This window comes from Bubalus kerabau, chromosome 5 (assembly GCF_029407905.1).
Source record: "Bubalus kerabau isolate K-KA32 ecotype Philippines breed swamp buffalo chromosome 5, PCC_UOA_SB_1v2, whole genome shotgun sequence".
NCBI classification, from domain to species: Eukaryota; Metazoa; Chordata; class Mammalia; order Artiodactyla; family Bovidae; genus Bubalus; species Bubalus kerabau.
In genome coordinates, this window is record NC_073628.1 from 41962789 (window position 1) to 41986432 (window position 23644).

At 37.1% G+C, this 23644-nt stretch overlaps 1 protein-coding gene across 7 annotated transcripts in view; it reads right to left on the reverse strand.

Annotated features, from left to right (window-relative positions):
- The window catches only part of LOC129652658 (disks large 1 tumor suppressor protein-like), a 690295-nt gene that overhangs the window by 156313 nt on the left and 510338 nt on the right, over positions 1-23644 (reverse strand). The window lies entirely within an intron of this gene.

Below are 23644 nucleotides of genomic sequence, written 5' to 3' on the forward strand. Positions count from 1 at the left end.
TGGGGTTTTGGAATCAGGCTTTCTCAGCAGCTGGTCTTTCAGATCCCGGTAGGAACCATCTGAGAAGCCTCCAAAGCCAGAGGCAGACCTGGTCTCTCCTCTGGGTTCCCCGAGGACCCTGATACATCCTGTATCCCTGTGAGACCACTTGAGCCAAGTAACAGAAAGATGTGTTTACTTATCTCCCCTTCCAGACTGTGAACTAGTAGTGAAGATCTCTCTAGGGCATTTCATAGAACCAGAGAAAGTAAAGTTGGACAAGATAGATTTTAGAGGCCTTTCTTGTCAGATCAGAGACTGAGGTGCAAAGAATTGAAACCAGGAGCACAGAGATTTAACATTCTAAACCATTTGTCAGGCAGTACTTTTCATATAAGAGATATTTCACTTAAGAGATACATAAGAAATGTCTCAGGCTAACCTATTCTCTTGTTGTAACTCCTATAAATTCAATGCTAATTGGCCTTTTAGAGAAAATGAAGTGCTTTCTTTTAACCAGCAATACAGCTCCATCCTGTAATAAGAGCTCTGATTAGTGCTAAAAGGGGAGGAAATGATTATAACGAAACTTTTTTATCTCTTATTTTATTGCACACTCAAGTATAATACATAAAAATTACTAACAATATTAGCAATAATCATATAAACCACAGATGTGATTTAGTGAACTACTAAATATGCTAAGGATTATTCTGGATTCAGTATTTTATCACTCATTGCTAAAACAAATATGGACAGAAGTATTGCTATGCCCATTTGACAGAAGAAAAAACTGAGGCTCACAGAGGGTAAGAAACTCATCTATAAGTTATCCTACAGGAAAGCAGCATAACTGAGACTGCAGCAAAAATCTGACTGACTCTGCGGCCCATGCATGCTCCTTCTATGAGAAGCTCATATTTTTCATTTTCTGTTTAATGGAGCTTAAGACATGTCATCAACTAACATGATTTCATCTTATCAATGATCCTAACATGTCTAATTTAACTGGAACAAAGTATTGGATTCAGTACTTGTGCTAAGAATCTTATTTTGTGATTTGTAAGCTTTTCAGAGCAACCTTTATTTAGGTGATTTATTTTTAAGGCATCACTAAACTCTGAAATGCTGTTTGAGTGATTATTGATAAAGTCACCATAAAAATACACTTAGATCATCAATCTCCAGGCTCAGTATTCTTGTTTAAATCAAAATATGACATAAAGTACCAACAGGGTATATAAGGTACCCTGGACTGGTGTCAGGTGACCACAATTTCAATCTAAGCTCTACCACGTGCCTGCTGCCAGGAGGTGCTGTGAGTCTGGCAGTCACATCCGTAAAACAGAATTAGTATCTTGCCTAATTCACAGGGCTCTCCACGTGGTTCAGTGGTAAAGAATTCTCCTGCCAGTGCAGAAGATGCAGGTTCAATCCCTGGGTCGGGAAGATCCCCTAAAGAAGGAAACGGCTAACCCACTCTAGTATTCTTGCCTGGAAAATTCCATGGACAGAGGAACCCAGCGGGCTACAGTCAATGGGGTCACAGAGTCAGACATGACTGAGTGACTCAGCATATACAAATCCATAGGACTGCTCTCAGATGATAAAGATTTGCTTCAGATAACTATCACAATTTGTAAGGACTTTATGAAAAAGGACATGCAAAGTAAAAGGACAATTTTATTTTCCTTTTCTGATAGGATAAGTCAGATAAATATAATTTACCTACATATAAAGATAAGCTTTTTGAAATTTGAAAGCATTATTAAAATGCTAGCTATTATTTCTAATTATGAGAAGTCATACCAAATAATGTTAGTGGTGAAGAATGTGTCTTTTGTAGTAATTCATAATAGTTATTAGTAGTAATAGTAGTAATAATAAGCTCTTTTTATATCTAGATAATGTATATTTTTATGGAGCACATGGTAAAGAGGCAAAATTTAATAAATAAGTGAGCTGTGCTTAGTTGTAGGAATATGAGTACTCATAAAATGTGATGGGGGGCATAAATAAGGAGTGTTTAAATTTCTATGGATATATACCATGGAATAAAGAAAGATAGAACTCTCTCGGAGTTTCTTGTCTCACTATTACCTGAGTTTCAGATATTAAGGCCTTCTCATTGTGAAAGTGTTAGACTCTCTGCGACCCCATGGGCTACTGTAGTCTACCAGGCTCCTCTGTCCATGGAATTCTCCAGGCAAGAATACTGGAGTGGGTTGCCATTCCCATCTCCAGGGGATCTTCCTGACCCAGGGATCAAACCTGGGTCTCTTCCATTGCAGGTTTGTTTACCACTGAACCACCAGGGAAGCCCATTGGTATTTTAACCATGAAAATTAACAATATGATCACACACAATATGTGATCATATTGTTAATCGGTGCTTTAATTACGAAAATTAACAATATGACCACACAGGGACAGATAACATAAAAAGGCCTACTGAAGACAGATGCTATGAAAACATATATTATTTTGTAATCTACAGTGTGTGACTAGAAAAAAATAAGATTAGACTAGAAGTTGGGATCTTAGATTTCATTAGTGTCTCCATGAATCTATTTGTGGAACTTTGGGGAAGTTACTTTAACACTTCAAACCTTATTTTTCTCACTTATAAACTGAGAGGATTTTATTTGATCCACTCACATATCTACCCATGTGAGTGCCGCATGTGTGCTCAGTCACTTCAGTCCTGTCTGACTCTTCGTGACCCTATGGACTGCAGCCTGCTAGGCTCCTCTGTCCATGGGATTCTCCAGGCAAGAATACTGGAGTGGGTTGCCATCCCCTTCTGCAGGAATCTTCCCAACCCAGGGATCAAAGCCTGGTTTCCTGCATTGCAGGCAGGCAGTTCTTTGCAGCTGAGCCATCGGAGAAGCGCATAGCCACCTATATTCCTCTCAATAATCTAATCTGTTTCCTCCTCCAAAGAGGTACATCCTCCGTTGAGGATCCCTATCATTCTGATCCACTGTTAGCACAGGATATGGTTACTTCTCTGTGAGTTTGCATGATAATAAAGGTTAAGAGCTACTGGACCAAACACTCTCACAAGAGTTTTCCACTCAGTGTCCTTACTGAAAACCCCAACCTCAGGTTTTACCTACCCCTTTATTCTACTTCTAAAGAAGACAGAATCTAACATAGGTCAAGGGAACTGTCACAGCTAGGGAAGCAAAAGGTTAAAAATTCTCTTTTTCCTAGAATTTTTCCTTCTCCATCTTTAGTATTTTTCTCTCTAATATTTAATGCGGGCAACAAAACGGAGTTTGGGGTTATTGGCTATGGGCTTCCTTGGTGGCGCAGAAGGTAAAGAATCCACCTGCTATGTGGGAGACCTGGGTATGATAACTGGGTTGGGAAGATTCCCTGGAGGAGGGCACGGCAACCCATTCCAGTATTCTTGCCTGGAGAATCCCCAGGCAAAGGAGCCTGGGACAGAGGAGTCTGGCGGGCTACAGTCACAAAGAGTCAGACATGACTGTGCAACTAAGCACAGCACAGCCCTTAGAAGGCCAGCAAGAATCAGTATAAATACTAGGGGAAAGGACACTCTCTAGTCTATTTTTAAGTTAATTCTTAGGTCAAAAATCAAGAGGAAACATTAGAATTCCCTCAATGGCCAGTCTCTCTCCAAATTACCCTAAAGACAGATTTCACTTTCCCTTCTCCCTCTCATCCATCGACACTGAATATTTATGCCTCTAGACTGTTGATATATGACTTGACCAGAATTTAGGGATTTGAAAAGCTAACTCTGAAAAACATGTTTTCTTAAGAGACAAAACTATCTATTGAGTTTTGGTCTTTTTAAAATATTATGCTGTCTCCAGCTCTCTCATCTTTGTTGGTTGTCTTTTTTTGACTTTAATTATCTTGACATATTTCATTCCAGAATATCCTGAGCAAATGAGCCAAAAATGCTGGACAATTACATCTCAGATTGATTGTATAAATATCTAACCACAAAGAATTTCAAGAAAATGCTATAAAGATTTTTCACTCAACCCATTCCATCTTCAGAGAGAGTAGAAATTTTTTGTGTATCAGAGGCTTACATTTGTTACAGTGTTTTGGAGTTTAGATCAGTCCTGGGCATTCACTGGAAGGACTGATGTTGAAGCTGAAACTCCAACACTTTGGCCACCTGATGCAAAGAGCTGACTCATTTGAAAAGACCCTGATGCTGGGAAAGGTTGAGGGCAGGAGGAGAAGGGGACAACAGAGGATGAGATGGTTGGATGGCATCACTGACTCAATGGACATGAGTCTGGGTAAACTCTGGGAGTTGGTGATGGACAGGGAGGCCTGGCGTGCTGTGGTTCATGGTGTCGCAAAGAGTCGGACACAACTGAGCTACTGAACTGAAGTGCCTGTATGGGCTTCCCCAGTGGTAAAGAATCCGCCTGCCGATGAAGATCTGATCCCTGCGTCAGGAAGATCCCCTGGAGAACCAAAGGACAACCTACTCCAGTATTCTTGCCTGCGAAATCCCATGGACAAAAAAGCCCGGTGGGCAACAGTCCATTGGGTCGGGAAAAGAGTTGCATACAACTGAGCAACTAAATAACAACAAAGTGACATTTTAGTCATTTAATCCTCAGAACAAGTTTGTGTGTGGTAGAATAAGAATTGATATACCCAAATAAAATTTTGACCTAAATGCTTCATTCAAAACAGCATGTTCTTCTAAAAGCAGAGAAAAAAACTAAAAACCTCTGTTGTTCTATTCATAATAAAATGATTCTCATAATCATAGAATTTTTTCCTGTGTTCAGAAGTGTCATATAATAGTACTATATACAAACTTATTTATTCAGCCACTCATTTCTCATACATGCTTGGTATATATAGAGATAACAGAATTTAGAGATATTAAAATTTAAATCCTCTCTTAAAATGCACCCAACATTTTAGGAGATATAATGCAACATGTTACTTTTAAAACAGGATTAAAAACTAGGACCACTCATTCATTTATTCATTTAGTCAACAAATATTCATTAATAAATTAGCTATTGTATTATTTAGAAATAAGGATATATCAAGACTCAGTCTATGTCTAGAGAAGTTCTCAATCCAAGAAAAAGGGCCACTAATAATCATGAAATTATTATATAATGAAAGCTGGTATATGGTATACCATATGATATAAATAAAAAGTGACATGGACAGAGGAAAAAGATGTATCTCATCCATTTTTAGGATCAGGAGCAAGGGATGAGCAAGGACCCTGAAAAATGGTGCAGACAAACTAAGGCCAAAGGCCAGACTCTTGAACTGTGACTGAGTCAGGCATTGCTTTATAGAGAAGATACTTCATTTTTCTAGTGAAGATTGTAGGAGTGAAAGGATGAGTAGAGGGCCTTCCAACTAAAGGGATGCCATGCACCAGCTGATAGTGAACCAAGGTGTCCTTGGACTTGGTGAGGAAATCCCTTGATTTGGGGTCACAGAAACCTAGGAATGAGGGCGAGTATGATTCTATGCTACAGGGAAAGCAGACTTCAGCCATTCCCCTCGTTTATTTCTACTTCACAGCTTATGGACAGCAGGGAGTCCTGCCACAGAGTGGACCTAGAGGGATCCAGGCTTATCCTTGATCCTATAAAAACAAACAAACAAAAACTCAAGAGGTTCTCCTGAGTTTGGTCTCTGGAAAAGCACATAAGGTATCTTTCCCATCTTTTCCGAAACTCTCAGGTGTTTGACAGATAAAGAAAAAGAGATTAAAACATGATATTTCCAAGGGGCAAAATTAAGTGCTATGGCAGAACTAAAATGACTGTACTACTGTGTTTCCAAATACATTGTGAGATGTAGTATGGTATAAATGTAAGGAATAATTATATTTAAAGGATGAATTATTGTAAACATCATTATTTAAGAATTAATGCTTAGTCCATGCTAAAGGAGATTAGCCCTGGGTGTTCTTTGGAAGGAATGATGCTAAAGCTGAAACTCCAGTACTTTGGCCACCTCATGCGAAGAGTTGACTCATTGGAAAAGACTCTGATGCTGGGAGGGATTGGGGGCAGGAGGAGAAGGGGACGACAGAGGATGAGATGGCTGGATGGCATCACCAACTCAATGGACGTGAGTCTGAGTGAGGTCCGGGAGTTGGTGATGGACAGGGAGGCCTGGCGTGCTGCAATTCATGGGGTCGCAAAGAGCCGGACACACCTGAACAACTGAACTGAACTGAACTGAAAATTACTAGAAAACATGTTTGCTGACTAGTGCTGCACTCAATATGCCAGCAAATTTGGAAAACTCAGCAGGGGCCACAGGACTGGAAAAGGTCAGTTTTCATTCCAATCCCAAAGAAAGGCAATGCCAAAGAATGCTCAAACTACCACACAATTGCACTCATCTCACACACTAGTAAAGTAATGCTCAAAATTCTCCAAGCCAGGCTTCAGCAATACGTGAACTGTGAACTTCCAGATGTTCCAGCTAGTTTTAGGAAAGGCAGAGGAACCAGAGATCAAATTGCCAACATCTGCTGGATCATCAAAAAAGCAAGAGAGTTCCAGAAAAACATCTATTTCTGCTTTATTGACTATGCCAAAGCCTTTGAGTGTGTGGATCACAATAAACTCTGGAAAATTCTGAAACAGATGGGAATACCAGACCACCTGGCCTGCCCCTTGAGAAATCTGTATGCAGGTCAGGAAGCAACAGTTAGAACTGGACATGGAACAACAGACTGGTTCCAAATAGGAAAAGGAGTACGTCAAGGCTGTATATTGTCACCCTGTTTATTTAACTTATATGCAGGTACATCATGAGAAACGCTGGGCTGGAAGAAGCACAAGCTGGAATCAAGATTGCAGGGAGAAATATCAGTAACCTCAGATATGCAGATGACACCACCCTTATAGCAGAAAGTGAAGAGGAACTAAAAAGCCTCTTGATGAAAGTGAAAGAAGAGAGTGAAAAAGTTGGCTTAAAACTCAACATTCAGAAAACGAAGATCATGGCATCTGGTCCCATCACTTCATGGAAATAGATGGGGAAACAGTGGAAACAGTGGCAGACTTTATTTTGGGGGGGCTCCAAAATCACTGCAGATGGTGACTGCAGCCATGAAATTAAAAGACGCTTACTCCTTGAAAGGAAAGTTATGACCAACCTAGATAGCATATTAAAAAGTTATGACCAACCTAGATAGCATATTAAAAAGCAGAGGTATTACTTTGCCAACAAAGGTCCGTCTAGTCAAGGCTATGGTTTTTCCAGTGGTCATGAATGAATGTGAGAGTTGGACTGTGAAGAAAGCTGAGCACTGAAGAATTGATGCTTTTGAACTGTGGTGTTGGAGAAGACTCTCGCGAGTCCCTTGGACTGCAAGGAGATCCAACCAGTCCATCCTAAAGGAGACCAGTCCTGGGTGTTCATTGAAAGGACTGATGCTGAAGCTGAAACTCCAATATTTTGGCCACCTCATGCGAAGAGTGGACTCATTGGAAAAGACTCTGATGCTGGGAAGGATTGGGGGCAGGAGGAGAATGAAGGGGATGACAGAGGATGAGATGGCTGGATGGCATCACCGACTCGATGCACATGAGTTTGGGTGAACTCCGGGAGTTGGTGATGGACAGGGAGGCCTTGCGTGCTGTGATTCATGGGGTCGCAAAGAGCCGGACACACCTGAACAACTGAACTGAACTGAGTAATATATGCTTTAGTATATTTACATAAATTTCAAAAAAATTGGGGGAAAAACACAACTCTTTAGGATACCTTCAAATCATTGATTTTATAGAGCTATATAATGTGTATGTATACATTCATCCCGGAGAAGGCAATGGCACCCCACTCCAGTACTCTTGCCTGGAAAATCCCATGGACGGAGGAGCCTGGTAGACAGCAGTCCATGGGGTCTTTAGGAGTTGGACACGACTGTATAACTTTCAAGTAGACAACCTGAGCGACTTCACTTTCACTTTTCACTTTCATGCATCGGAGAAGGAAATGGCAAGCCACTCCAGTGTTCTTGCCTGGAGAATCCCAGGGACGGGGGTGCCTGGTGGGCTGCCGTCTCTGGGGTCACACAGAGTGGGACACGACTGAAGCGACTTAGCAGCATACATTCATCCATACATACATGTTTGTGTATACAAATATGTATATAAATAATTGTACTTAAAGAAATAAAGATTTTCATCCAATTAGTTTCCTAATATGCCATAAAGATGCTTTGCCACCCATGAACTACAGCTTGCCAAGCTCCTCTGTCCATGGGATTTCACACTCAGGAATACTGAAGTAGGTCACCATTTCCTCCTCCAGGGGATGTGTCTCCTGGCATTGGTGGGCAGATTCTTTACCAGTAAGCCACCAGGGTAGCCCCACAAGAAATTTAGGCAGGCCCAGAAAGAGAAACTCCCTAAGACCCACAACAATGATGACCCAGGGTCTATTGCTAAATTCTCTTTGTCTCAGTTATGAAGATTAAAAGAATTAATACAAGTGCTTAAAATTATTCCTAGACATAACATTACGTAAGTGTCAGCTATTTTCTTTGTTTTGTTATTATTATCATTATGATGATGTCAGGCTCAGAGAGCAAAAAATATGACAATCCCAGGGTAATAACTTTCTGCTCTCCTTTTTTTTAATTTCCCTACCATACTTCAAACCTGGAGGGATCAATAAGCAACTAGCAAATGAGAAAGAAGAAGAAAAAAAAAAAAAAATACCAAGCCCTACCTATAGCATTACCCCAAAGCAGACACTCTATCTGAAGACCCCATCGTTAGAAAAAGAGAATATTTAATCAGGAAAAGTGTTCAGAGTTCTGATTAATATTTGAGACTGGACAATTTTAATTACTTAATTGAGGCTGTATTTGTGATTTTAAGTGACTGTAGGACTTTTAATTCTTTGCAAGTACCTGGAAAGTCAAGGACTGCTGGAGTTTTCATCAAGACAGCAAAGTAGGGATCACTGACACTAAGAAGCTTTAAATAAACAATTTTGTATAAAATAAGCTACAAGGATATATTGTATAATACAGAAAATATAGATAATATTGCATAAAAACAGCAAGCAGAGTATAATCTTTAAACATTGTGAATGACTATATTGTACACATATAATACACAATATCATTCATCAACTCTACTCTGATTTAAGAAGTTTTAAAGTAACAACGGAGAGCCCAAATAAGAAGATTTCTAGTACTACATCCTGCTTGTTCAAGATATCTACTACAGATGAAAAACCCACTCATGGTCAGCATTAACATTTGTCATTAAATTTTGGGCTTAATTCCTCAATATTCAACTTTATACCTTCCTGGGCTTATCTTCGTACTTGCTTCCTTTCATTAATATTTTCTCAGGTGTCAAAGATGTTTAAAATGAGTTGGCCTAACTAGTTTCTTAAGAAATCCTTAGTAAGATTGACATTGTGCTGGGAAATCATGCATTCAGCTCTTCTGCAAATGAGAAAAATGCTGCTGACCCATTCTCCAAAGGATGCTGAATGCTGAGAGAGCGAGTTTTTCAGGAGACAGTGATGGCAAGCCTGAGTCATGATCACGTTTTCCAAAATCTCTTGTGACTCTCCAAGCAGGCATTTGCCTGGGTTAGCAGAGGTGCTAACCAGTACATAAGAGGATTGAATATGTCATGTTAAAATATTTTCTAATCATTTGGCTACCTGGATAAACTAACTATGATGAGTTATATAAGCTCTGAATGTTCAAAGCAGACCACATTTAAATATTTATTATATATGAGTGTCACTGTTGGAACTTATTTTATGGCATCAATGGAGAGAGGGCCCTGGAAGAAGGCATTTCCCAAGTCTATAATAAAATAATATTTATTGAGTACTATTAGATGCCAGGTACTTGAAGTGAGTTGTTAGTTCATTCTAATATTAAATTACTTATCCTGAAAGGCAGTGGAAGAAAGCGTTTAAAACAATGAGGAATCCAAGGTTTTAGAATCCATATTTAGAATGCTAAATCTGTCACTTTTTAGCTCTGTGAATAAGTTTCTTAGACTCTGTGAATTTCAGTTTTCTCATCCATAAAGTGGAGAGAATAATACCCAGTTTAAAGGATTATTAGAAGGATTATATAAAATAATAATGGAATATATTTAACCCAGGGTCCAATATACATTCTAATCAGAAGTGTATTTATTTATATAATAAAATACATTTATTAATTAGAGACATATAAATTAATAAGATTAATACTTATTAAACAGAGATTTTCCTCCTATCCCACTAAGCTTCTCTAAACCTATTTTCTCACCCCAAGTATAAAATAATATGTATCTCACAAATCTCACATGTTCACTATGAAAATTAAATGAGAAAAACTATGAAGGTGAAAGTTGCTCAGTTGTGTCCGAGTCTTTGCGACCCCATGGACTGCCCATGGAATTCTACAGGCCAGAATACCAGAGTGGGTAGCCTTTCCCCTCTCCAGGGTATTTTCCCAACCCAGGGACCAAACCCAGGTCTTCCGCTTATACAAAAGTACTTTACACACATCAGGAATTTTAGGGAGGAGGGAGGAGGGTTCAGGATGGGGAACACATGTATACCTGTGGCAGACTCATTTTGATATTTGGCAAAACTAATACAATTATGTAAAGTTTAAAAATAAAATAAAATTGAAGAACAAAAAAAAAAATTCCAACCACCACAAAAAAAAATAATAAATAAATAAAATAAATCTAAGTTTTCAATTTAAGTTAGAAAGAACATCTGAAATACTGCAACAGTTTTAGGATGACTAAATTTGGGAGCTAGAATTGACTCTGCAGTCTGGAATCACATATTTGAAATAATTGGTCTGTAAATATTTCTAACAAATATATTATGTTACAGAATTTTGTGGAAGCATCTTCCAATAATCCCTGAAGCTCTAGAAATCTCCAAAGTTGAATTATTGCTACGTAGAGTTAGATTCAATAGAGTAATTTAAGCTTCTAAACACGAGATTAAAAATACAGTCTTGTAAAATACTTTAAATGACATTGGTATTTGCAACTGTCACTGCATCCTACTGACATAATAAGATGACACAAGCGAAATGAACTACAATTGTACTTTTCTTCTTGCAAGAAAGAAACTTTGAACATTATCTACTACCACAGTCAATGAATATTTTTCATTGGCAGATCTATTATATCATAAACTACAAACTCCTGTGGAAACAAAGCCTGTGATTTTTAAAATAAGCTACATTTTTCTTCCTGACACATTTTAAAATTCATCTGTAAAAAACACCTCTTTTGAATAAACAGCTAATGAAAAATATCTAAAATCTCAGATCTGCCAAATAAGGCCCATCCTTTGAGGAAAGAAATGCCATTCAGAAACAAGATCAAAGCAATTCATTTCTATTTTCACTGCTACCATAGAGACAAAGAAAAAACAGTGAAGAGTTTTAGCTGACTTAATTCTTCCTGAAATTTATAATTAACTACACAGGAAAGGGGACAATTACCATATTTCTAAAGAATAAAGGATTTAAAAAGTTGAGCTTTTGATAAGACATAATTATAACCTATTAAGTATGCAGTTCATATCAATTTGTTCTTATAATCTTGAGTTTCCAAAAATTGCATTTACATTGGACAGTGTTTTCTGAAAAGTACACACAGAATGCCATCACTTTAAATCTAGCTAGTTCTCTCTTGTCAGAGGTTTTTCTTAGATATTAAAAATTCTGCCAAAGCCTAACACAAAGATAAGGCGGGTAGATGGATATTATTTTTGTATGTGCCTTGTCTTTCTGACACCTATGAATATATGTTTTTGGACAAATGTTAATCAATGAAAGAATGTTCAGGCTTTTGTAGATCAGGCACCATAGCCAACATCAAGCAGTCAGCCAGGAAGAACTAACAATTAGACCTGTCCTCGATTTAAATAGAACTTCAGATTGCTAAGTAAATTACATGTGTATTAATTCAGGACAGTTTTATTTTAAAGGACTAGCAAGAAAGCACTATAGCTTGAAATCCTAGAGGAGTCATAACAAAGACCAGGGAGGGAGAATCTTTTTTTTTTTTGCTAAAAGTATGTTTTCATTTATGGTGTCTTTAGTAAAGGATTTTCAAGTACTTTTTATTAGCAATAAAATCTCTAACTCCTCTTCACATTTTCTATTTAGAACTATATTTGAAAATAAGTAATTTTTTTGGAGATACCATAAATACAATGTGATAAATTATATATCTCTTTGTAAAAGTATGAACTATAGGAGAGGTAAGTTTTGTTTTAATACTATTATTTCAACTGTGTCTTATGCACCAAAACAATTCTTGCTGACATGGGTAATAAATGATATGACTCGTATCTTTAAAATTGACTTTTGGAATTTTAAAAAATATGTGCAAATGGTCTTCATGGAGAATCTCTGTTGTCACCTTTATTGCTATGTGTAAAAGTGATATATTTGATTATTCTGAGGCATTTCCGTCTAGGGTTTTCAGAATAATTTAAGAATATATTTGAAAATGACTAAAAATTTTAATTCTTATCTCAACCACAATATAACAGAATACCTATTTGGGGCTCCGTTTGCATAGTGCTGATGTCATCTTTAGAGTTAGTTGGATAAATTCCAAGCAGTAATCATTATTATGTTTTTTTAAGTTCCTTTTGGAGGCTACTTGGGGTAAAACCATTCAATGGTACTGATACATTTTGTTCTCTAAAATGCAAAGCAATGCTAAAAAAAAAAAAAGGCAGAAGTGCTGTGAACTTACTTTCCGTTCCTAGACAAGTTTGTACCCTGAAAGCTGAATGCAATCTAATGCATCCTGCTTTGGGGGAAAAAAAAACAACTTTTATTATTTCTTCAATTTTTTTATGACCAAGTGATTTAGGACAATAAAGCCACTTTTAAATTTTCTATAGTACAACTTTAAGACAAATTGTAATGTTTTATACTAAAATATACTATATAATCTAAAAATTATTAGACCTTTATAATATATTTAGTGTAAATATATTATAAATACTAATTATATATAAATATATTATATATATTTTATTTATATATAATATATATACTAAATATATTATATACATATGATAAAGTCAAATAATTTCCCCTAAAACTAGGTTAAGTATCATATCATAAAGAATCTCTGAGAAGCTAAACAGATATAAGTTGGCCTTTTTTTTTTTTATCAAACTGAAAATCTGATCTGGCTGCTTTAGCTTTTATGTAATATTAACACAAATGTGCTACTGACCTACAAGTATTTTAAATTTGACTCTTAAAGGTTTAAATGATGCTCGCTTAAGCTGCTTTATTAGAGATGTGATAAAGTTGCCATTATTCTTGGAGCATGTGAGGACTTTTACCTCTTTTATCCCATTTCTTTTGTACTAAAATGACATTTCAAGTATCATTTCAGGTCCGGCAATCATTCACAGAGAAGTTCACCAATCGCCTGTCAACTGAATATTCTATTGATCAGAATACAAAGATACCTTTCACCAGTATTTCTTCTGAAGTACATGCTATATAAACATACACATATGTGTGTGTATAAGTTGCAGGAAGGAAGTGCTTCCATCCACTTCCTTCCTAGTTCATTTACTTAGTCAGCAATGTCTACCAAATGTCTGTTATATGAAAGAATCAATCAACACTTATGGTATACCCGTCAGCACCAAACTAGATCAGTGGCTATAAACATGACTAATAACTTCCCCACCACCTTCAAAGACATCACATTTTAGCAAGAGATAGGCACATGTAAAAACTGATTGTACTGGATGATGACTATTACTCAGATAGGGGCTTCCCTTGTGGTTCAGCTGGCAAAGAATACGCCTGCAGTGTGGGAGACCTGGGTTTGATCCCTGGGTTGGGAAGATCCCCTGGAGAAGGGAAAGGCTATCCACTCCAGTATTCTGACCTGGAGAATTCCATGGACTATACAGTCCTTGGTCAAAGAGCTAGACACGACAGAGCGACTTTCACTTTCACACAGACACAGATCTCATACTTAGGACACAAAGATTGACTAGCTCAGTTCAGGAGAACAGTATCAAGGAAGATATTTACAGAGAAATCTGCATGTGAGTTGAGCCTTAAAGGTTAAAAAAAGCTTATTAAGAAACCATAGGCTAGAGAGTTGAAAGGCATTCTAGACAAAAAGAAAAGCAGGTATATAGAAACAGAATCGAATTCAGATTGTTTGGGGAACTAAATATAATTGACTACAGTTTAATCTAAGGCATGAAGAGTGATGGGATCAGAGACAGGAAAGTTAGACAAGGGCCAGAGGAAAGAGGGCCATGTATGTGAGGTTAAGCTAGTAAACTTTATCCAAAAAGCCAATTCTTAAATCCAAGGGTGCAAAAGCAACTGAGTATACAAATCATCTAGTTATCTTGCTAAAACACAAGTTCTGACTCAGTAGTTCTAGCAAGGGACTCAAGATTCTGCATTTCCAACAAGCTCTGAAGGATGCCATTGAAATTGGTCAACAGACCACACTTTGAATAACGAGGAAGTAGGGTACTGGGGGAGAAGGCAATGGCAACCCACTCCAATACTCTTGCCTGGAAAAATCCCATGGATGGAGGAGCCTGGTAGGCTGCAGTCCATGGGGTAGCAAAGAGTCGGACACGACTGAGTGACTTCACTTTCACTTTTCCCTTTCATGCAATGGAGAAGGAAATGGCAACCCACTCTAGTGTTCTTGCCTGGAGAATCCCAGGGACGGGGGAGCCTGGTGGGCTGCCATCTATGGGGTCACACAGTCAGACACGACTGAAGCGACTTAGCAGCAGCAGGGTACTGGGAACTCCTGAAGGGTATTAACCAGAATTGCAACATACATACAAAGTATACACACAGGTATGTGTGTGCATGTATTTTTATTTTGTAAGGAAGTTCCCAGTTAACAGTGTAAAAAATGTAGAAGGGTAAAAGGAGGGGGAAGGTAGGAAGAATGAATGGGAATTGGGATAGATTGAAATTTAGGGGAAAAGCAATTCCCAATTTTCTAATGATAACAATTGGGAAATGGCACTGTGGTAGGATGGAACAACTTGCATTTATCTAACCATAACAACTGAGAAAGGAGCATACCATTCAATGGACAGATAATAGAGTAGGAGAATGATTTATGCTCAGAGGGCTCCAAAGAATGGTGGTTTTCCTGGAACTTTTGATGTAAGATTACTTAATGGGTAAATAGAACTCTAAATTCTAAGAATTTGTTCATTTATTGTCAAACCACTTTTTCACAAAACCTGGTGTCTTCTGAAAGTTTAGTTCAAGAACTGAATTACTTAGATGCAAAGAAATGGATATGTGTATGCAGGAATATTGGAATAGAGGTATTTGGGGGAGAATATTTTCATAGGATTTCAAATCTGGTACTAATTTTGAATGTACACAAGAAAATGTTAAAATATCTGGTCTCTTTTTCTCATCAATAAACACCTATTAACCTGGGAAAGATTCATGAAAGCCCAGAGAAAATCCCCATTACCATGACTACATAATAAAAGTTTGCCACTACAGTGGTAACTGACTTGTTGAGTTAGTGATCGTACTTTGAAATTTATCCTTAAATGTCAGATTCCCTAAATAAGAGAAAAGGAAAGAGGAAAATAAGGAGGAGAAACAGAAAAATTCGCAGCTATACGGTGACCATACATTATGTATAGCCGCTATACTAAGCCCTATGTATATATTTATACTTGCTATCCCGCTTGCCTAGAATGTTCTTCCCAAGATCTTCATAAAGCTGGTCCTTTCCAACTTCTCTGACCACCCTATGTAACATAGCCCTGCTCTCTTTTATACTCATCTGTCTCTATATTCCACTTCTCAGCTTTTTAAATTATAGCAGCTATTGCTGCCATGTTTGCTATCTGGGTGCCTGTTAAGGGCCAGTCTCTTCATTCTGTCACGGAAGTTCTCTGAGGGCAGGGTCCCTGTCTGCTTTATTCACTGTTCCACCTCTACTGCTTACAGTACTGCCTGGCACATGTATGCACTCAGCAAATATTTGTGGAGGCAATGAATACTCTATTTAATCTTCACAACACCCCTTTGAAGTGCTTATTATTATTTCATTTTATAAATAAAGAAACTGAGATTTAGTTTAAGTAATTTGGCCCAGACAACAGAACGAATAATTGGCAGAACCAGGACTCCAGCAAGAATCTGACTCCAAAAGCTATGCTTCTGAATCCTATACTGTGCGGCCACTGTAAGCCAAATTGTTGTGGATGTTAAATGCTGTCCAAATGCCCAATACTCAGTGTTCTGGGAGACCTAATAATTGTAAGGCCAATTTGCTTGGGTCCCTGTAATTAACATAAAATTAGTTCTAACACATAGATGGATACAGCTCTCAGTTTTTTCCACCTCCCAGTATGTTAATGGTATAAAAGATTTCAATTTACTCTAGGATTTCCTCCTTTCAATAATTTTAGTCATCCTTTCCATGTCCAAAGTATTTTATAATTTTTAAATAAACTCATTTGATTCTCTACAATAATCCTGTGAAGGAAGTACACATAAGTCAGTTTTATTATCCCCATTTCAGACTTGAGAAAATAAGACTCAGGGAGAGTAAACTGAATTTTCTAAAGTTACTAACATTAATAAATGGCAAATCCTTATCTATAACTTTATTTTCTGAACCTTGGTCAAACACACATTCCCAAATTGCCTTTGGTGAAACATGCATATGTGCAATGAGACAGGTCTCTCAGAAAGCTGTAATCATTGATAATCTGCTTTAAGAAAATCTTATCTACAAATATTCAGATGAAAAAATGGGTAAATAATAAAAGGAAGTGATAAATTACTTTATACTTTATAAAGACAGTTATGCATTTAAAAAAATTTGAACAGAATAAATGTACTTAAATGTTATTTGACTTGCAAAATGTGATTTGCACTTGTTTCCTTTGCAAACCCACAGTTGTCTCATAAAATAAAGTTTACCTAAATCCTCCCAAACTCACAGCTCTTCACAACACTCATAGCTTTTACTCATAGTGTCAAGAAAGGGCTGATGTTGTGAATAACATCCTGGTAATCAGGTTTGGCAGGAAAGACTATTTACTACAGCTGTATCAACAGATGACTGGTATGATTCATATGATACATTCTTATTCCATTTCTAAAAGTTTACTTTTACAAGCTACAGATACATGTCCAAAAAATACAAACCTACAATTAATTATGAATAACTTTAAATTAACCATTATGTGGGTGCATTATTTTTATTTAATTAGATGTTTAGGTTGAGAGGAACCAAATCAAAAATGTAGTATCACGAGTATGTTTTAACTACATTATAAATGTGAAGTTACTTAACCAAGAGACAATGATAGTGGATAGGAGCACAGACATCAGTGACAAAGACCTGGGTTTGAATCCCCTCTAGGAAACTGCTTTGTTGTTTCTTAGACGGTCTAAGGAGTAGAGGAGTTAAGTTGTCTCCGTGTCAGAAATATGTCCCAGGTATTACATATACCAAATCTAACTGGAGATTTTAGGAAAGGTTATGGCATGAACAGCCAGACCTGGAAGATAAGTAAGACTGAGACAGATGGCTGAGGCCATCTAGACAGATGACTAGTAAGTGCAAGTCTCCAAAGCAGAAACATGGCTAACGCCTTCAAAGACCAGACTGGAGCCAGCAAGGCCAATGGGCCAATGAGTTAAGGAAGGACAGAAAAAGTAGCATAGATATAGAAGTAGTCTGGTCCATGAATTTTTTTTAAACATTACTGGAGTATAAAATACAAAGCAGAATAATGGAAGATGAGACAGGAAAAGAATTGACGTGCTAGGTCCAGGGAGATCTACATACTAAGGTAAGAATTTGGACAACCACTTATCTTGAATTCAAGTAGGGCCACCATGTGAGAGTTATGCCATTGGACATTTATATTAGATTGATCATTCTGGGAGTTGTATGGAATACTTAATAAAGGAAATTTAAGGTATTATATTAATGTAATTGATATGCTAAAGTGTTTTATGCAATTAAAATGGTTAATCCCAGGTTACTAATGTAGTCATAAAATCTTTTCACATTGGCCCTTGTCCCTTCTTTTCTATACTAAAAGGCCAGAGTTTATTAAAATTTCCCTACTATTAGCTGTATTTCTGCCTCTCTCACCCACCCAGCAGATTTTTCCTGGTCCATTAAGCCTCCTATTCCAATTTCTGCTAAGTGGGCCTGCCACATTGCAGATGCTTGGTTGAGATGTTATGTATCAGGATCAATGTCACTGGCAGGAAAGATATGAGAAGAGCATCATGAAAAGACAAGAAGATGGGGAGACTGTGGCCCTTCACAGGGCCCCCCACTTGCACCATAATTAAATAAAAGTAACGCACCCCTACAACATAACATGCTAGGTACTTTGTAGTTCTTATTGTCAAAACAATCCTGAAGATATGGACCATTTTATAGAAGAGAAAACTACATTTCAGAGAAGGTCATCTAGTTACTGAAAGGTAAAACCACTATTTTTACTGAACAGGCATTAAGGATGGGCAAAGGGGGATGTGGCAGATAATAGGAGAGAGCTCAAATCAGAGAAATAAAATGGGTGAGAAGTCAGGGCAAACTGGGATTTGAGACCAGGGTTAATGATGGAAGGAAAATTCTATTTCCTTTAAGATAATATCTCAACTTGGTATTTATGACTGGGCCTCTACTCTTTCTGCATCCTTTGTTATCTTGCTACTCACCGTGGATACCATACATCCAAGCCACACTGGGATATGCCATTCTCCCACTTTTCTCTCTTCTAGCAATCTGTCACATCTGGGACTTGACCTAAAACACTATTTCCCCCATTGTTTCCTCCATTCTGCATATCAGTCTAATTGTCACTTCCTCAGAAAACCCTTTCCTGATATGAAACCCCTACCTACCGTGTAATCCAACACAGCAGATTCTTTAGGTAGCCCTGTGCTCATTTCAAAGCACCCTACACTTACCTCCTATCACACATTGTTATTTCTATAATTGGTTGTTTTCCCATTAGACTAAAAGTTTCACGAGAACAGATTGTTCATTATATCCCCATGCCTTCCAGTGTCAGGCATATATTAAGCCTTCAATAAATACTTGTTAAATGAATAAGATGAATGAATGGATGTGCTGCTTCGATAGCTGCATGACAGCAGATGCAACTATATAACCGCATGAATAAATAGCTTTCTCAATGAAGACAGAGCCACTCAGAAAAAACATTTGTTGCCTCGGTGATTTGTTTCATTTCCTCTACATAGAGCTCTTCTGGAAAATAAAAATTATTTTAGTTGCCCTCAAAAAAAAAAAAAAACCTAAAGTTGGAAATACTTCCATGATTAATATACTTATAAGAGTACAACATAACCCCTTTTCTATTAAAAATAATAAATAATACATATTAGCATTAGCAAAAATATCTTTCAAATGCCAAGCAACAGCTATTCCCTTTTAGAAATTCTAAAGGACCGTAACTCTCTTAAAAAGATGGTGGGTTGATGAATACAAAAAGTGTTATTTACAGAACAGATGTAGTATTGACATCAATAAAACCCTCTTTTATGCTGCCTGGTCCACATTTCATTCTGCTATTTGAATTTTATTATGCACATCAACCTGTTACACATATTAACAATTGACAGTACAATCATGTAATTATTTTTTAAATTACAGGAATAACAACATGGGTGTGAGTGCATGCACAGTTGTGTCCAACTTTTTGCGACCCTGTGGACTGTATCCCACCAGTCTCTTCTGTCCTTGGAATTTTCTAGGCGAGAATACTAGAGTGGGTTCCCATTTCCTACTTCAGGGGATCTTCCCGACTCAAGGATTGAACCTGTGTCTCCGGATTGGCAGGTAGATTCTCTACCACTGAGCCACCACATTGCAACTATCTTTATAGATTTTTAAAAACTTTTAAAAATGTCTAATTAATGGACACTTGAAATATGATTCACCCACTACTACATTTTAAGATACTTAGTGTACATGAATAATTTTAGTTGCAGAGATAATATACTTTAGAATAACATTAGATTAGGATAGAAAAAGGAAGGACCTCAGAGATGGATTAATATACACTGTTTTACAGGAAGGGACACTGATGCCCAGATGCCTTTAGGTTACAAAGTACAGATTTACTTTGATTTTTTCACAGTTCCACATTTCTTCTGTTCTTGTATCAAATCCCATATGCTATTACGTATGATTCTTGAAAATTCCTACATAGCAAGAGAAAAATTCTACCAACTGTTCATATTTTATTAAATTTAGCCCAAAATATTCTGCCTGCTATCCAGAACTGATGTCCTATTGACCAATCATCTAACAGCATGTTTCTGGCTCAACAGAGGCTAACATTATTTTCCTTGTTTTCTGTGTGTTAGGTGCTCAGTGGTGTCTGACTCTGTGACCCCATGGACTGTAGCCCACCAGGCTCCTCTGTCCATGGAATTTTCCAGGCAAGAATACTGAAGTGGGTTGCCATTCCCTTCTCCAGGGATAATGGAACCCAGGTCTCCTGCATTTTAGGCAGATTCTTTACTGACTAAGCCACCAGGGAAGCCTTGTATTCTAGCTATTATATCCCAATCATTGGGATTATTTATTTTAATTATTAAAGACATATTTAAGAACTGTCCATTCTATAAAACATGTTATATCCAGTTACTAAATTGTGTTTATTGGGATGACCACATTTTTCTCAATGACCATATTCAAAGAAAGGGATAAATTAAAGGTATATCTTGGGAGTTGATCAATAAATTATCCCTTAGGTGATTTTTTCACTATGCCAGATATTGTGCTGGGTACTTTTAATACTCTCCTGCCATGCCACTTATATATAGGTAATATCATATCTTTTTCATAAATGAGGAAATTGAGATTCAGGTAAGTTAAAAACTTATTCAAGTCCTAAAGTCAGTATGTGTGAGAACAACGATTTAAATCTAAGTCTTGCACCAGAGCTCTGCTCTTCAACCAAGTCGTGTCACTTCTCTTTCCTCAGTAGTGACATTTGTGACAAAAGGGCTAAAACGGAACCTGAACAAAAACACTCAAAAGAGAAGATTCAATCTTATACAAGTGACTTATCTTAACATCAGAAATGACCTTGGGATCCACATGAAAGAAAATCTGAGTTTTCAGTTGCTCTGATGATTTTCTGGCCGAAAATATCTTACCCAAAAGTATAAGGTTCTGCAAATCAGTCTGGTCAGACTGGAGCACTTAAGACCTTAAGCAATCTAAGTCATATGGGTGAGATCTAGGATTACTTTATCGGGGTGGGGGGGGAAGAGTTAGATTATTATGAAACAGGCCATAATCATTTCCTGTCTTTTACATGCAGAAAAACGAAGAAGAAAAACACTTCTCTGGAATGTCTAATGGATCCTTTTATATTGTCATTATGCAGTGCCTTGTCTCGATTTGTCAATCTCTCCTTTCATTAATCTTCTAACATTATTCTTAAGACTATACAGCAACCTATGAAAGGAATTTATTTCCATGGTGTGTACAACAGAAGGGAGAATGGAGAGAGACCCAAGAGGTCATAGGATGTAAGGGGACAGTTAAGTGCATTTCATGCCAAGATGGGAAGGAAAGAAGAGACCCAGTGGAAGCACCCGTGCTTCCTGCCACTGAGCACTCTGATGGGAGTGGTGGTCACATGCGCTCACTGAGTTGTGCCATAGATGAGGTTGAACCTGGACACACCAGAGAGTTAGTCAGCAGTTCCAGTCTCGCAGAAAGTGTCAACAGAGCAAAACTTGAAGAAAACCTCTCAGCCAGAAGTGCTAGAAGGTGGACTCCTTGTGGAGAAGAACATGATAGGGGCTGAACTGAGACAGAATGAAAATTTCCAAGTTGTTGGCAAGTTTCCTGCCAAAAAGTCCCAGGAAAGTGGAACAAGGGCATCCCGAGTACATAGTCACTTGGGGGAAAAAAAAAGAATATCAGTGGAGGTGGCTGAAGCGAACAGGATTTGCATTCTGAAGTCCCTGAGGAACTCTTCTCACCCATGTGCAGGTTTTAAATCAAGCATACATTAATTACCATTTAAACATCATAATAGGACTTTCCTGGTGGCTCAGATGGTAAAGCGTCTGCCTACAATGAGGGAGACCCGGATTCAATCCCTAGGTCGGGAAGATCTCCTGGAGAAGGAAATGGCAACCCACTCCAGTACTCCTGCCTGAAAATTTCCATGGACAGAGGAACCTGGTAGGCTACAGTCCATGGAGTCTCAAAGAGTCAGACATGACTGAGCAACTTCACTTTCACTTTCAAACATCATAATATAACTTTGTTGTAAGTAGCTCTGTCCTAGAGAAGTGTTACATGTGCCACCCTAGAAATAGTCATGAACAAAATTAATTCAGAATATTCATGAAATCTCACATGGATATTTATCCTGTTGAATTGTATAATTTACATGATAACTCAAAATGCTGTAATAATAACTTTTATTTCTGATACAGCATTTAAAGCAGAATAATAATGTTTCTTACCTTATACCTGTAGTCATTAATATTCTGATAAATGGATATATAGCACATGACATGTTTTTTAATTAGCTTATATTTTTCAAATTGAAACAGATTTCAGTGTTGATTTACTTTGTTTAATGCAATAGATTTCCAGTTTTGAGTTCTAATTAATAAATTTTCATAATATTTTTAAAGTACTGATTATGTTTTATAGTATTTTCAATTATTCTGATTTTGAAATAATTATGAAATATATGTAGGTCAGATTTGACAGCATTCTCTCAAGAAAAGTAACACCAGGTGTAACACCTCAGGAAAAGTAAAACATATTTCAGAGACTATTTCCTGGATTATATAAGGAAATACAAACTCCCACTTACCTTTTCTAAAAAAATCATTTTAGTTTATTTTCATTGACAATTGGAAAAACTGAATGAAATACTTGGCAATTTTTTTAAATAAAGGAAGGTATTCATCTAACTTTAAGGCCTGGTCCACTAACCCAACTGGCAGTTTTAGGCTTCAAGTCCATTAACATCATTTGAAGCTACCATGTGATACTAGGCCTTATAGGAAGATACCCCTTAAGATTTTCTGAAATATAATCTGTAAAAGTAAATAATTTAAGGTCATACTATGGAGAACTTGGTTGGTGGGTTCAAAATTAAATAATCTTTTCTTTAGCAATGAAAGGGGATCATAGCGAGAAATCCATACTTATGAGTCTCATGCACTAAGTGATTGATTTTGTCATTTTTAATGGATGCCCAATCAATGTGAGATACTAAAAGATATAGCTCAAATTAACTCATGTTATGCTTAAATGCAGAATGAAAAGGGAGCTAATGAATTAATGTGTTTTAATTAGTTTTTTCTAAAAATAATAGTAATTTCTATTCAAATAACCAATGATGATAAAACTGAAATACATTGTTCGGGACTGATAGAATAACAGAAAATGGGCTTGAAATGTTTAGCTACTTTCTGTAAACCCATAAGAGAATTGCCTATTGATTTTATTCCACTCCCACTTTTGTTGCTATTTCTCATACTACAAATACTTAATTTGCTTCTTAACACAATAGAAGCATTTCAATATTAAATATTGTGTTTGTTTGTTTCAAATCAGAATCTAAAGAATTTTTC